Raw genomic sequence first — 13,189 nt, forward strand, 5'->3', positions numbered from 1 at the left:
CTTGCAAAACGTCCTGATCCAGGGGCAGGGAAAACCGTATTTTCGAAACAAGATGGACGTCTATCTTTCGTTTCGATAATACAGTCAGGGACGTCCAAATCCTGAAATTTGGTCGTCCTTAAAGATGGTCGTCCCTAGACATGGATGTTTCTGATTTTCAGCGATTTTTGAAACCAAGGATATTCATCTCAGAAATGACCAAATGCAAGCCATTTGGTCATGGGAGGAGTCAGCATTTGTAGTGCACTGGTCCCCCTGACATGCCAGGATACCAACCGGGCACCCTAGGGAGCACTGCAGTGGACGTCATAAAATGCTCCCAGGTACATAGCTCCCTTACCTTGTGTGCTGAGCCCCCCAAAACCCACTACCCACAACTGTACATCACTACCATAGCCCTTACGGGTGAAGAGGGGCACCTAGATGTGGGTACAGTGGGTTTCTGGTGGGTTTTGGAGGGCTTGCTGTTTCCTCCACAAACGTAACCGGTAGGGGGGGTATGGGCCTGGATCCGCCTGGCTGAAGTGCACTGCACCCACTAAAACTTCTCCAGGGACCTGCATACTGCTGTGATGGACCTGAGTATGACATCTGAGGCTGGCATAGAGGCTGGCAATCAATATTTAGAAAGATATTTTTTGAGGGTGGGAGGGGGGTTAGTGACCACTGGGGGAGTAAGGAGAGGTCATCCCCAATTGTCTCTGGTGGTCATCTGGTCATTTTAGTGTTAGGCACGCCCAAGTCCCGCCTTTGCTACGCCTCTGATACGCCCCCTTGAACTTTGGCCATTCCTGTGACGGAAAGCAGTTGGGGACGTCCAAAATCAGCTTTCAATTATACCGATTTGGACGACCCTGGGAGAAGGACGTCCATATTCCGATTTATGTCGAAAGATGGGCCAGGGGCGTAGCCAGACACCCAAATTTGGGTGGGCCTGGGCCCAAGATGGGCGGGCAGTACTCCGCCTTGTCCCACAAGTGATTTGGTCTCTCCCTCTCTTGCCTGCATCCATATGGTCTCTCAAACATCCGCCCTTCCCTGAATACCTTTTAAATAGATTTTCACCAACAGCGAGCAGCAACTAATACATACTGCTCATGCTGGCCCCACAGCCTTTCCTTTGATGCAACTTCCTGTTTCCGCATATGCGGGAATACATCAGAGGGAAGGCTTCGGGGTCTGTGCGAACAGTAGGTATCAGTCACTGCTTGCTGCAGGCAAAGATCTGCTATTTAAAAGGTATGCAGGAAGGACAGTTGGGAGTTTTCGGCTGGTGGGGCTTGAGAATCCCTGCCAGACACATTATGTGCTGCTATTGGGTGGGCCTGAACCCAAAGTGGATGGGCCTGGGCCCACCTGAGCCCACCCTTGGCTACGCCACTGGGATGGGCGTCCTTCTCTTTCAAAAATGAGCCCAATAGTAACATAGTAGATGACGGCAGATAACGACCTGTACGGTCCATCCAGTCTGCCCAACAAAATAAACTGATATGTGCTACTTTATATGTATACATGACCTTGATTTATCCTTGCCATTTTCGGGGCATAGACCGTAGAAGTGTGCTCAGTACTTGCCCCGCCTCCCAACCACCGGTGCTGCCACCCAATCTCCGCTAAGCTTCTGAGGATCCATTCCTTAGAAGCTTAGCGGAGATTGGGTGGCAGCATATAGACATATAGAGTTATATCTTACCAGTTTTGAAAATTTCTATCATGTTTCTTAGGAGGTATAAGACAAGCATAGTCAGTCTCTTGCTATGCTTTTTTCACACTGTGTGTACAAAGCAAAGGGCATAATTCAGAAGGATTTTTCTTGCCTTTCTTTTGCAGTCTGCTGTAATGGACTGGTGCAGAAACTGATTTTTGGATTGTGTTTGTCTAACAAGGGAGGGTAACAGTATCTGAAAACAAAGGATGAAGACAGCTGAATCAACTTCTGTAAACTGATCTGTCAACTTTAGTTAGGAGAGTGTTGGGAAGACAGGGTCTTAAAAAATTCCATGAAACTGGTAAAACATGGAGGGGAATTTTCAAAAGGGACGTCCACGTTTCAATTTGGATGACCTCGCAAAACTTCCCGATCCAGGGGCGGGGAAACACGTATTTTCGAAACAAGATGGACGTCCATCTTTCGTTTCAATAATACGGTCAGGGACGTCCAAATCCTGAAATTTGGTCATCCTTAAAGATGGTCGTCCCTAGACATGGATGTTTCTGATTTTCAGCGATTTTTGAAAGAAAGGACGTCCATCTCAGAAACGGCCAAATGCAAGCCATTTGGTCGTGTGAGGAGCCAGCATTTGTAGTGCACTGGTCCCTCTGACATGCCAGGACACCGACTGGGCACCCTAGGGGGCACTGCAGTGGACTTCATAAATTGCTCCCAGGTACATAGCTCCCTTACCTTGTGTGCTGAGCCCCCCAACCCCCCCCCCCCCAAACCCACTGCCCACAACTGTACACCACTACCATAGCCCTTACGGGTGAAGGGGGCACCTAGATGTGGGTACAGTGGGTTTTGGAGGGCTCGCTGTTTCCTCCACAAACGTAACAGGTAGGGGGGGGTATGGGCCTGGGTCCGCCTGCCTGAAGTGCACTGCACCCACTAAAACTGCTCCAGGGACCTGCATACTGCTGTGATGGACCTGAGTATGACATCTGAGGTTGGCAAAAAATATTTTTAAAGATATTTTTTGAGGGTGAGAGGGGGTTAGTGACCACTGGGGGAGTAAGGGAGGTCATCCCTGATTCTCTCTGGTGGTCATCTGGTCATTTCGGGCACCTTTTTGTGCCTTGGTCATAAGAAAAACACGACCAGGTAAAGTCATCCAAGTGTTCATCAGGGACGTCCTTGTTTCTTTCGATTATGGGTCAAGGACGTCCAAGTGATATCACACCCAAGTTCCGCCTTCGCTACGCCTTCAACACACCCCCTTTAACTTTGGCCATCCCTGTGATGGAAAGCAGTTGGGGACGTCCAAAATCGGCTTTCGATTATACCGATTTGGACGACCCTGGGAGAAGGACGTCCATCTTCCGATTTATGTCGAAAGATGGGTGTCCTTCTTTTTCGAAAATGAGCCCAATAGACACCAATTTTTCTAAATTCCACTCATGTATGTAATCCTCCATTATAATGGGGATGACTAAGGTTTGGTATGTGGAACTCTCTAGAGTCACTGGGGGCAGGATTTCAGGTATGAGAGGTGTGATAATTCATCCCAAGGGGGTGAGTTCTGAGATAACTTAAGGAGAAAAGTGCTTCTGAGTAATGACTGATAGTTGAGGAGTAGTTATGAGTTGATAAAAGGGATTGCAGAGGGGATCTAGGGTCTTTGGTTGCCTGTACCCCCACTGGGATTCTTGGAGGAGAATGGGGTCATGGATAAGCAGAATAAACCAAGGCAGTTGTTGCCCTAACAGTAGCAGCTGAGAAGGTAAGGGGAGCCCAGCCTGGGAGCAAGGACCAGAGCAGGGGAAGCCTGTTCAAGGTCAGGGTGCAGCTCTGAGAAGTGCATGGCTAGAAAGAGGACAGCCTGAATGATCTATGCCTGAAGGAGATAAGGGTTGTGATCAGAGATATAAGGAGTAGCCTTGGATTATTACTAGCCCAAAGGGATGGGTAAAGGACAGGTGGAGCTGTACATATGTAAATACTTTGGGGTTTTCCACATGAATTAAGTTGGAAGGCAGTTGGGGTTGTAATACACAATCTCAAATGGAAAGGAGATGTTTGGAGAACCGTACAGGGAGTTATAACCTGCTGACTTTGCATAAAAGTTGACTTTGCATAAAACCAAATCCTTGGAGTACAGAGTGGTTCTTTGGAGCGAGAGCAAGGATGCTCACTTTCCCAGATTGGCAGAGCACTCTTACGAAGCAAGAACTGTACAGCCCATTGCCCCGGATCTCTATTCTGGACCTTGACCCACTCCCAAGCTCGAATGGTGAATTATGTGATAGAGTGAGTAGAAAGAGTGAAGGCGGAAAAGGATGTACTGTATATTGCCCCGGTCTGCGGGCTGCTCTGACCCATAGAGACTGAGCTAGTGGTGGAGGCGGCAAGACCTGGATTATATGTACAATATCTAAAGTCATTATTTTAGAAGTCCTATGTGTGATTTCCACATGAAAAGGCTATTGTCATCAAAAACCACCTATAAAGGCAGAGGAATAGTCATTATGGACCACATTAATTATGTGAAAGAAGTCAAGAGACAATTAGAGGATTGTGAATTTTATATTCCCCTACAGAAAGATCCAACAGATGAGATCAAGAAAGGTATCACTGAATTAATCGATATTGCCTCAAATATGGGCTTCCTAACAAAAATACTAAAAATACCTGTCAGTACCATCGAATACAACATACTCCTTGATTATCTAGATCCAGACCCTGGTGTATACCCAGCAGATAGAACCTGGACCAACTTCGAGATACTAACGGATGATCTCATCTCCCAAACGCTCAAAAGATTCGCCAAATCTCATTGCAAATTAGACATATGTCCAAACAACCTTATGGCAACTGCCCCTCAACAATTCATAACAGACCTAACGAACCACTTGAACTTTATGCTACAAAATGGACTCTTCCCGAAGGAGAAAGGAAACATCCTATTCACCCCCATACCCAAAGACACAAAGAAAAGTGCTAGCGAACTAACCAGCTATAGGCCAGTAGCATCCATCCCCTTAATAACCAAACTAACGGAAGGGATGGTGACCAAACAACTCACAAACTATTTAAACAAATTCTCAATACTACATGATTCCCAGTCAGGATTCCGATCTAACCACAGTACTGAAACAGTACTAGTAACTCTATGACTAAATTCAAACAAATGAGAGCAACTGGCAATAACATACTACTTCTGCAATTTGACATGTCTAGCGCCTTCGACATGGTCGATCATGGAATTCTACTACATATCCTCGAGTACTTCGGAATAGGAGGTAACGTTCTTAACTGGTTCAAGGGGTTCCTAACCACACGCTCATATCAAGTGATATCTAACTCGATCACATCAGCCACATGGACACCTGAATGTGGAGTTCCACAGGGATCCTCCCTTTCACCGACCTTATTCAACTTAATGATGATACCGTTGGCCAAACTACTATCAAATCAGAACGTTAACTCATACATATACGCAGACGATGTAACGATCTACATCCCCATTTTCCATCAACACAACGCCTATATTCTGTTCCAGACCATTATCCATTCCAACACAAGATTGGGCAACTATATATGAACGAATTATCATGCTTCTCACAACATTAGCATATCATATGGTTTCTGTGTATACAGGCCAGTGGTTGTTAAACAATTTAACAATATTATGGTTGCCTATACTTTTCATCAGTGTTCACAAACACTTTTTTTATTGCAAGTCATTCAAAAGCCCATTTGTCTGGACGCTATTCAAACACATTATGTCAATGTATTCTCATCACATTGTTCAATTAGATGATAACTAAGATGGACGTAATGTTTAATGTCCTTTTCCTTTTGGGTTTATCCCCATATGTATATTATGTCAAGCCACAATATATTTTAATTTATAAAGACATATATATTTTTTATTCATCACAATAATTATTTTTGATGCTTTTGAATGATGCACTGAAGTATGTTTTTTTATAATAATTTTTTAAATAATATAATATCCTTCTTTTGTATAATCATTATCCTGTTTCAACGTTTTAGGGTAGATACATTCGTATTTATGTACATGATACAGATGTTTTATTTTTGTACCATTATAATTTCTATTTACCACTCCGTAATCATTAGGTAATTTGTTATTGACGATATCCCATATTTTTTGTTAAAGCATCCTTTTGATACCTAAGATGGATGCAACTCTTAATGTCCTCCCCTTCCTTTGCTAAAAATCTCAACCAATCCCAAATAGTGTTTTTAACTGTCATTTTTCCAATTGATTGTTGTTTCCCTTGTTTATCTACATACAGTGTTGTGGGTATATGCATTTCTTTTATATATGTCTACGACAAGGTTATTTATTATATTATTATTTCATTATATTTTCATTTTTTAGTGTGCTATTTTTATTGTAAACATATGATGAGATCATATATATTGTTATTTTGCTTGCTTTATTAATTTGTTAAAATATTTTTGTCTGTATAATTCTTATGCTTTTGAACACCTTATATGTTTTTATTTGCTATCATCTCGTTATATACTGTTAATATTTTTTGTTTCCAATATTTTTTATTGTACATTTTATATTTTCATATTTATGTATACATTTTTCTATTGTAGACTCCTGATGCAGGCCTAGCGGCCGAAACACAACATTTGTGTCGTCTTTTTATCAAATAAACATTTGATTCTAAAGTACAAACCTTACCAGTTTTTGGCATCCGTTTTTTCACTAAACTCCATGATTTCCACATGAAAAGGCTGGCATTTATACATGCAAGCGGTATCCACATGAAAATAGCAATTTTACAATGGCTGTGATTTACTCGTGGATGCACTGTGCATGCCAAGATATCCATGATTAGGAAAGGGGTGTTGTAGGGGGCATGGTATGAGTGGCACTGAGGTATATATGTCTATGATGTATTCCACAAAGCCAGCATGCATCAAGGACGGAACATCTAAATGCCAGTATCTGCATCTAATGTAAATCATACACAAATGCTGATCTCGCTTACCTTTTGGACCTGGTGTTTGTGTTGATGGTTGTTGAATTCTGAGTGTTTTGACTGCTTGATTGTCTTCTGTGTCTATGTCTTTGGCTACCTTCAGCCCTCTTCATCACCCTTACAGCCTCCTCTTTCAAATTCACTGTGTTTTCCCCCACTACCTGTCAGTTTCCCCTCAAACGTTCAGTGTGTGGATTTATTTGTCTGTCTGTGGCTGTCTCTGGTGAGCAAGTGACTGTACCACTTTGCAGTGGCATAGCTATGGGTGGGATCTGAGGAAAGGGGGAGTAGGAGGAGTAGGCTATTGAACAACACTAGTAGGCGACATAGGTTAGGAACAATCTCTTTATTTAAATATACACTCGACTCAACACAGCCGTGTTACGGCGCTACAGACGCCTTCTTCAGGAGTCTTGTGATATATAAATATACAAATATTAAGCTCAAAGAGAATGAAAGCAAGGCTTTTGCTACAATTGTAATCCACTGCCGATGCAGGAAAAAAAGCTCAGCATATTCAATTGCACTTCTGAGTACAGGCCCACCCATCAACGGAGCCTCACTCCCCTCTCCCCTTCTCCTCCTCTGGCGATCCGGTAACTGCCTCTCTCTCTAAACCTCCCCCATCCTTACCCGGTGTACCTCAAAGATTCATCTTCACTTCCAACACTGTCCCCTTGCTTCCATCCGCCATGTCGTACCAGTGAGAAAACAGAAAATGATGTCAATGAGGGTGGGATGCAGTGGAGGGAAGCCCGCAGGGCTGGTGCAGGCAATGAAAATGAGCGCTACAGCCGCTAGATGCCTTTGAGGTACACCAAGGAGGGATGGGGGAGGTTTATAAAGAGGGGCAGTTATCGGGTCACCGGTGGAGAGGGGAGAGTGAGCGATGTGGAAGAGAGAGCGATGTTGGATGCTGGGGGGGGGGGGGGGGGGGGGCTGAAGGGAACTTTAGTAAAGCCCCTGTATTTTATATAACTACTAGGAAAACAGGCCTGTTTCAGGAGCAAATGAAACGGGCGCTAGCAAGCTTTTCCTCCCCAACCCCCCCTTCTCCCTCCCTCCCTCCCTACCTACTGATCCCTTCGTCGCCCCCTTCTTCCTCCCTCCCTACCTACCTACCTACGGTCCCCTTCGTCGTTCTGATGGCATCGGCCTTGCTCCGCATTCCGCACCTCTTGGACGCACCGAGCGCCATTGCTCCGCCCTCGACGTCATGACGTTTGACGCGAGGGCGGGGCCCCTAGCCTGGGCGATTTCGGTGGCTTCACCACCATGGTATTACGAACCATTTTGGATGGAAGTGACAGTGACGTCACTGTCCTCAGAACGTTGAGGGTGAGTTTTATTATATAGGATGGGGGTGGGGTATGGAAGGGCCCACCCAAAATACTAGGTTTGGTTACGCCACTGCCATTTTTTATGTGTGTGTGTGTCCCTGACTGCCTGTTTCTTTCATATTCAGTGTCTGAGTAGATCAGTGTGTTTGGGCTGACTGTGCAGCACAACTGGGTGCCGCTGAAGGGCCACACAGCACAGAGAAGGGCCAGGAAGAGACAGCCTTATCAGAGGATATACAGGTCTAGGACCCAGTTCCTGGATCTCACAGATGAGCATGTCTCAGCAGGTTCTGCTTTGATAATGCTGCCATTCACCATCTTTGCCATCCGCTCGACCCTCTCCTCCACTTCACCAGACAATGGGGACACGCACCCCATGCCAGTCCACCTAAAGTTTATCACAGCCCTTGCTGTTCTTGCCACTGGCAGCTTTGGCAGTCACTGCTAGCCTCAGCCAGTCTGCAATCTCAACTCTTTATTACACAGTTTCTCAAAACCTTTCTCATCCACACCTTGACCTACACTGTGCAGCTCAGACAGTAAAATATGACCCAGTTTTAGGAAATAGTCCACCCATTTGTGCTGGAGGGCCATGGATTGCAGACACATGGCCATCAAGCAGAGGCATAGCCAGACCTCGCGGTGGGAGGGGACCAGAGCCTGAGGTGGGGGGGTGGCACATTTTAGTCTGCTGCCCTGCCGCCACCCCCCCGGCGCCTCACCCTTCGCCGCTCTCCTCTTGCCGCGCCCCACCCACTGCTGCAGCAAAGTACCTTAAAGGAGCGTGCAGGACGATAGGGGGAAGAGAGCAGGGCAGGCAATGCTGTGGCGCTGGAGACTGGCGCTGGACAAGTCTTCAGCTGGCGGGGGTTGGGGACCCCTGCCAGCAAAACCAGGGGCCTAGAGCAAATTTGAGGGGGCCCAGGCCCCCATGGCCCCATGTAGCTACACCACTGCCATCTAGTTACTTTGATGGAGGGAGGAGACTTACCTCAACAGAAAGGTCTTTCACTCCCTCAACATGCAAATGGTCTCAGACTTCCCATGTCTCTTGCTTTCATGGGCCATCTCCCGCACTCCCGCTATGGAGCAAGGGTCCCCCACTCCATTGGCAGCAGGAGATGCGTTAATAAGACGTCATCTGCTGCTGCCATGGGACTAGTCTCACAATAAGAGCTGCAAAATCACCCTTCTTATCTCAAGACTGGTCCCATGGCAGCAGCAGATTACATTGTATTAAGGCATTTCCTAATGCTGGGAAGGGAAGTGGCATGTTGGTGCTGTGGTCTGTGGAATTTTGATAAGCCGGGATGCAAAGTGGGGTGGGGCTGGAGCATGTCTTAAAATCTCCCTCACAAAAATCACAGTTCTGTGGTCTGTAATTCCAAAAGGGCAGAGCACAGATGTCTTCCCAAGATTCTCAGGCTCCTGGCATGAGGTTTCAAATTTCAGATGTAATGGAATTTGACATACACCACTACTCAAACAGCCAATGAAGAGGTTTACAACAATTTTAAATAGAGATAAAGGAGTATACAGAACATTAGAGAGATAAGAGAAAGAGAGAGAAAGTAAAGAAAATGGAGGAGACTAAGGAAGCACAGAGAGAAGGACAGAGTTGAGATAAAGGCACCAGTAGTTCACTGCATGCAAATCTCTCTCATAAATATTCATTGTGGATATCCTGAAAACCTGACTGGCTGTGGTGCCTCCAGGACCAGGTTTGGGAACCACTTGCATTACTCAGTCACAGTTTCATGGAATTCCAGATCAAGGGCTCTCTCCCTTCCCTTCTTAGTCAGAACTCCATCAAAACATTACAGGATGAGTAGCAGAGAGAGGAAAAGTAAGTCTTAAGGACCAACATACATCTTGATTCACTCTGACATCCATGACAAGTTCAAGAGTGGGTTGGATCAATGTGGGAGGGCTGTTAGGTCAGACCTGCACTATCCAATCAAATGCACATGCTAGAAATTCCTGCTGTCCCCTCCCAGCTCCCGCCACATTTCCTGATGTACCAATGCAGTTTCTGCCCACTGCAGCTCCCTGCATATATGTCAATGCATGGTTGTCCTCTTTTTTTCCTGCTCCCACACAAGTGGTAGAGGCTACCCACAAAGGAGGTGGTTCCCAGACCGGTCCACCGCCAAACCATGGCAATAATAGAGAGGGCCTTTGGCTTTCTCAAAACCTTCTACAGCTGTCTGGATAGATTGGGAGAACCTACTCAAATGCCCTCATATGTGATATGACATCTTCGTGGCATGCTGTAGGCACCACAATTTAACCACAAGCCACAAACAACCTCTTCTGGAAAGTGATGAGGTGGAATAGCCAGACACTAGGGAGGACATAGAGCCAGCGGCAGAGAAGGAAGCCAGCCCATTCCTACCAGCAGGAGTGGGAAGAAAATTAACATTTTATTTCCCTTCTGTAACAACATTTATTTTCCTCTTCCTCATTCCCTCCTACCATTCCTCCACCCCGCTCTCTTGGCAACTTGGTTGACATGATATAGGAGTGTGGGAAAAAGTGTCATTGGTCTCAGAAGGTGCCGATGACTTCTCATCATAGGCATTACTATACGTTGTAATTATTTATGATTTATTGTACTGTATTACATGTTTGAATTTTAAAATATATAAATCACTTTGATGGCATTGCCTTAGGTGATTATTCAAATAAATACAACCTTGAACCTTATAATTTTAATTGATGTGCTGAAATTGGCCTAAACTCTCTCCCACCTGCAGCCAATAACATTTCCATCCATCCATCCCTCTCACCTGCATGAAACAAAATGACCCACTGGGCCCTCTGCCCCTCTGAACCCCTTCCTCTCCTGCCTCCAGAAGTCAAGCAACATTTCCACAAGCCTAGCCAGGAGCATAGGAGCCAGCTCAGTGGGTGATGAGCACCCCCCCAAAAAAAAAATTGAGCAGGCTCCTTCATTGTATCCAGGAAGGGGTAATTTGTGTTGGGTTGGCACCCCCAGTCATTTAAAATGTTGGCACCTATTTGGCATCCAGGTTCCTCTAACAGGGACATACCTGGAATTAACTTTGGTTTATGGTGAAAATCTGTGCCGCAAAGCTAATTTGCTTTTCCAGATTTGACCCTGTCCCTGGTCCCTCCCATTTTGTAGGTGCCTAAGTCTTAAAGTCAGATCTGCCAACTTACCCATTCCAGGAGGGAGACGTTTTGGCCAGTCCATGGATTTTGCCCAACCTCATCCTGGTGCATTATGGGACCTGCAGAACCATAGACTGCAAATATTACAATGCTTTGAGATGTAAGTTTAAAAACAGAACTGGCCAACAAGTCTCCCTCCTGGAATGGGTAAGTTGGCAGATCTGTATATTTTGGCATATATGGTAAACCCTTTGTAAATTCACTCTTATGAGCCTAAGAACCACATCAGTGTTGAATGTAAAGCTGGCTGTTGTTTCTGTTGTAATTGTGCTTATTATGTAAAACTAAAATATATTTGAAATAAAAAAACTATTGTATCCCAACCTTGGCTTCTAATTATTGGGTCAGCCAAGACTGGGGTGCTGTGGAGATAGTGTTCATCGCCCCTGAAGGAAATCTCAGCTATTACATAACAGTGACAGTGACACCTAGTGACCAGACAAAGGATGCACATAAGCTGGTTTCCAAAAGGACCCATAAGGACTATGGCTGCAGTGGCTGGGCAGGATAGGGAGAGATAGTTATAAACTAGGGAAAGAAGGCTCATTGCATCATAGAAAACGGAGGTCAGTTGTGACTGTACTGGAAGCCTAAATGAAGCAGGAGAAAACTACTGGACTGAAAATTAGAAATCAGAGTGAATAAATATTAGCTTCAAGAAAAAGTTTTTTTTTTTTTAAAGGTCACACATTTTGTCATTTTGACATCTGTAAATGATCCTCAGCAATACCGATGGAGGCTAACAATTTTATTCCCTATGCCTTTTTAACACTGACAGTATAACGCAATTATCACTGTCCCCCTGATATTCAAAACTGCTTAACCTGTTTAAACAGTGTTTAAGTGCCTAACTGTGGATTTTCAGCAGGAGATAACAAGTTATCTCCTGCTGAATATCCCAGTTAGCGGCTAGCTGCTAACCGGCTTTATCACGCAACATAGCTGAATATCAGGCCCTTTGTTTTTACAAACAAAGAGATCTATTTACTAAGGGGTCCTTTTACTAAGGTGCGCCGAAAAGCAGCTGTGCCGAAAAGCAACCTGTGCTGGTGTAGACGTGTGTATTGGATGCATGCAAGTTCATTTTTCAGCACACCTGCAAAAAAGGCCTTTTATTGACTGAAAATGGCCGTGCGGCAAAATGAAAATTGGCACGCGTCCATTTTGGGCCTGAGACCTTACTGCCACCCACTGACTTAGCGGTAAGGTCTCATGCATTAACCGAGCGGTAATTGTCAGCGCACGTACAATGCCGATTACTGCCCGGTTAGTACCACTCACCGGAAAATTCCCAGTGCGCCTACTGGACGCACGTACAAAATGAAATTACCGGCCAGCCCACGTGGTAGCCGAGCAGTACTTCCAAATTGGCGCATGTTGGGCACGCATAGGCACCTGCGTGGCTTAGTAAAAGGTCCCCTAAGCATTTTCCCTATAAACGCAAACAAAATAAAACATGGAAAAGAAAATAAGATGTTACCTTTTTTATTGGACATAACTTAATACATTTCTTGATTAGCTTTCGAAGGTTACCCTTCTTTGTCAGATCGGAAATAAGCAAATGTGGTAGATGACTATGTATAAGTGAAACATCAAAGCATTTCATTGACAGTCTAACAGGGTGGGGGTGGGTAGGAGGTATGCATGGGAACATCAAAGCATTTCGTTCCCATGCATACCTCTTACCTACCCCCACCTTGTTAGACTGTCAGTGGGGAATTGGGAAACAAAACGGGAGCTGGGAGACTTCTACGGTCTATGGTCTATGCCCTGATCTTGACTGAATAGCTAGGGATGGGCTGGAGTGTATAAATTTTAAGGGGCTTCGACATTAGCTTCAGAACTCATTGCCGGAGAAGGTAGTGATGGCAGCTGGCCTTGCTGAGTTTAAAGGGGATCTGGACAGTCTTTCCAGATGTCACTAAACAGACTCAGGCTAGAAGGAAAGAGTTTTTAGTATTAAGATCTGCAAC

Source organism: Microcaecilia unicolor, chromosome 3 (assembly GCF_901765095.1).
Source record: "Microcaecilia unicolor chromosome 3, aMicUni1.1, whole genome shotgun sequence".
NCBI classification, from domain to species: Eukaryota; Metazoa; Chordata; class Amphibia; order Gymnophiona; family Siphonopidae; genus Microcaecilia; species Microcaecilia unicolor.